The sequence below is a fragment of the Sinocyclocheilus rhinocerous genome, unplaced genomic scaffold (genome assembly GCF_001515625.1).
Source record: "Sinocyclocheilus rhinocerous isolate Xijiao unplaced genomic scaffold, SAMN03320098_v1.1 scaffold326, whole genome shotgun sequence".
Taxonomy (NCBI): Eukaryota; Metazoa; Chordata; class Actinopteri; order Cypriniformes; family Cyprinidae; genus Sinocyclocheilus; species Sinocyclocheilus rhinocerous.
The window spans coordinates 192,717-196,752 of record NW_015647024.1 but is presented as its reverse complement, the minus strand read 5'-3'; positions in this window follow the sequence as shown (position 1 = coordinate 196,752).

Below are 4,036 nucleotides of genomic sequence, written 5' to 3'. Positions count from 1 at the left end.
TGTGGGAGATCAAGGGAAATTTCCCCGCTTGATCCGTGAAGAGGCTCGTGTTGCCGGTGATATTGACACGTTTATTTCATCCACACGCGGTTTACAGATGTGGCTTTGGATGCCAGTGTGCCTTTTTCATGGGAACTGATCGTGACTGCTTTATCAGTGCTGTTCCCAAAGGATCATGGGCGGAATCTGCTCGACTCACAGTTCTTTTGTTTGATCAGTGAAATGCAAAAAAAGAAAAGAAAACAAAAAAACCCTGCATGTTTTAGATGTACAGTTTACAGAGGAGTCTCCGCCACAGATTTTACTGTACATAGTTTTAGAACGAGCTTTTCTTTCTCAAGAATTCACATGTATTTCCTGTAAGTATAGCTTTATAGACGTCATTTATTTCTCTGTTGTTGTTTCGTTTGTTTCTCTCAGATGAGTATGGAGCTTTTGTGAGAAGCTAAAGGGATGCTGAAACAGCGTGCAGCAAACAATGCTCTGTCAAGCACTCTATTCAGCGTACGAGCTGCAGACGCAGCAAAACTGAACTGAAAAAGATCTAGATTTTATTAATAATAAGGTACTTGACCTCGGAGCAGTTCACAGGAAGTCCATAAAGCCCAAGATAAACACTTTCCTGTGTGACAACTGGAATCTAGGTTTACTATGAGAGGAACTGATACCTTTGTGCCATGAAAGGGGTGTTTCTCTGCTATGCATTGATGGAGCTCTCTCCCATTATTGGCAGTAATGTGGGTCTGAGAGGAAAGACTTGTGTGCGTGTGTCCTCCGAACAGCGGGCGAGTGTTCACAAGGGCTTTAACACACCGAGTGCTCGCCGCTGCCTTCTATGCTTCAGGATTTGTAAATTGCCAAAGCGCAGGAGTCGTGTCTCTGAGTGCAGCGACATATTTCACCATGTGCCTTCGGTCTTTATGTGGGTCTCTGTTACGGATCATGGTATGTGGCAATATGCACAGTGCCTTAACTTACAGATGTTACAGAATTTAATCTTTATTATTATTAAACTGTAATAAAGTTACAGTTTTGTAACTTTATTAGTTGATTGAACTAAAACAAATGTTTTGACATCCATCCTTGTGAGAGTGCTAATGCATAAATTGTGCATTGAAAAGCTGAATGAGATTATTTATAAATCCTTCTGGTATCCAGGCTAAAATAACTTGGCTGTGGAGAGCATTCATTCATTCAGTCGACGCAGTTCTGACATGAGACTATTTCGGCTCCAAAAACATTACTCTCTGTGCTAGTTCCACTAGCGTTTGAAGAAACCAAAGAAATAATCAGATCTGTCCGTCATGCGTTTATGGATTTTAAGAGAAAAGGGGGAGAAAATAATTTGAATAGTCATTGTTTTTGTCTTTGGAATAGATAAGTTATTTGTAAAAATAAAATAAAAATAATAAAACAAGAAATAAACACTTGCTGGAGTTTTTGGATCTTTAGAATGTATTTCAAAAGGATTGTTCTTCTGGCTTCAGGTTGAAATTAAACTGAAAAATGTGGTACATCTTGTGGAAATACACCACACTGCGAATTTAAAATGATTCAAAGCCGTATCCCAAAACCTGCATAAAGTTGGGAAGTGTTTACCCTCACGAACAATAAAAAACTAATAAAGAGAACATACTTTGCTCACTGACACAAACTAAACCTGTGAGCATTAAAATGAGAACGAATACAGCGGATGTGTGATTACGAAGAATGAAGATGGCATTACACGAGTGTTGAACACAGAAGCCGCTCAGACTTGGAGGCATCTTGGCATCTGACTTGAATCCAGTGCAACAGCTGTGGGGTTTTACAGGGGTTTTTAACTGCTCACACACTAAAAGATGTAAGTGAACCATTTACTCTTATAACAAATATTCAGACCAAGTCTGCAACGCTGCAAGCTCATGATCTGCTTCACACTCAGTTTGCAATTGAAAAACTAACTTTCTAAAGCCCGTTCTCTACACTACAAACCAAAGCAGTATCAAGTGCAAATCTAACAAGCCAGCAGTGATTCTAGAGCTCAGGTCAGTTCAGTAACTGTGAAGTTCATCATATACAGTGCGTTTCTCTACATGTGTGTATGTGAGGGCTTTGACAAACTCCACTGAACAAGAAAAAGACACGATAGTAGTGTTGGACATTTGTCATATCTGTGTGTAGCGGTCTAATCATTCAGTGTTTGTGTGTAGAGCTACTACACAAAAACACAATTTTATAAGAGCTGAAATGGGTTTGAAAGACCATTGTGGTTTTGTGTAACAGCTGGACGCCGCAGAACATTGTATGTGGTCTTTATGTTTGCTGAGAGACTCCAAGTACTGAACTAGTGTTGTCACGGTACCAAAATTTCAGTATTCGGTACCAATACCAGTGAAAATCCACGGTTCTCGGTACCAATTTCGGTACCAAAGCAAAACACAAAAACATGCTAATTGAACAACATTTTTATTAATAACGTTAAACAAAAATTAAATGTACAAAACCAATGCCATTCTTTATACTTATTTAAAATTGTTTCAAGTTTTTCCACAAGTAATAAAAGTATGAAAAAAGTAAACAAGTTTCACCCAAAAGTTAAGTCATAGTTCTGCTGCCGGTGAAAAACATCTGTAAACTGTTGTCTGTTTTAGGGTTTGCTGGTGTGTTTCAGGATCTTCCTCAGTCTGCAGCTGTAAAAGCAAAATATAACATACTTCAGTAAAGCAATGGGCTGAGTCTGACCAAATGCAACATAAGATCATTGACACCAGCTAAAATATAACTTTTCAGTAAATAAACCCAGAAACCCAGCTGCTGAAAGCATCTTGACCTGAAGAAATGCAGGTCAAATGCAAGGTTAAAAATAATATTAGCAGCAGCATGCATAGAAAGTCATATTATTATTTTTGCTAATATAGCAGCGGCAGCAGAAAGCGCTTTAGTTGCATGAAATTTTAGTGATAACTCATGGAGGGTAAATTAACTCTTTAAAGTGCAATAGGCATTTATTACTTTGCTAATTCAACAGGGGTTACAGCAGGTTTTGTGCAGCAGCAGTAGATTATGCTTCGTAAATTCTGATTAAATATTACAACCGCAACAGCTCGCACAGTAAATTCCTACTACAACATGGTGAATATCATTAACAGCAACAGCATTCTACTTTAACTCAGTATTGAAATGTTAGTGAATATTATCAATAGCAGCAGTAGCAGAGGTTTTGTTGCGTTGGTCGTATCGCACTGCATACATTGTGGACAGCTTTACCTATCGTGACGGGTCTATTGACTTGGTCATGTTGTGCCGCTCGCGTCTGGCGTAGACACCATGTTAGAGTAAAATAGGCATATTCGCCTAGCTACTCGTATGCCTAATTTATGGAGCTCTCAGCAGTTCAGTCTCTTGTGCAGTAGCAGCAGCTTACATAGGCATCCAGTCATCGAGATTTTTCTCAGCAGCAGCATGCACAGCATTTCTATGTTGCAAATTTTAATTTAGACACAATTAATATAAAAGCAGACAGCTGCATTTAAATAAAGTCACTGTAGTGTCTTGCTCAAGACCATCTTGGAACGTGCTACGCATTTAGCAATGATGTGTTCATACAATGCAAACATTATTGTTCTTAATATGCAATATAAATATTTTAAGTTATCAAAACAAATGAGCAGCTGCTTTTGAGGCAGAATTCAAATTCAAATCCAAATCCTGGGCATATAACACCACAACTACAGGTTGTACAGTGATTTATTCTTTCGCCAAATATTTTGTTAGCTTATTAATAAGTTAAAGGTAAGGGTAAGTATTTCCATTGCAGTAACATTGATGAACGTTAATGGGGTAAAAAAATTACAACTCTTGAATGACAAATTTAAAGCTATTTGCTCAGGCCGCCGAGCCTGGGTCAGGTGGTTGCTGGGGGTTACTTCATCTATCAGCCTACAGTGTGAATCCTGTTTGTAACGACACGCAGTGCGCGTTTCTACCTAGCTAAGTTTGAGTTATTGGCTCAGACACACAGCTATATACCCCGTTATAAATGGCGCTGATGGTT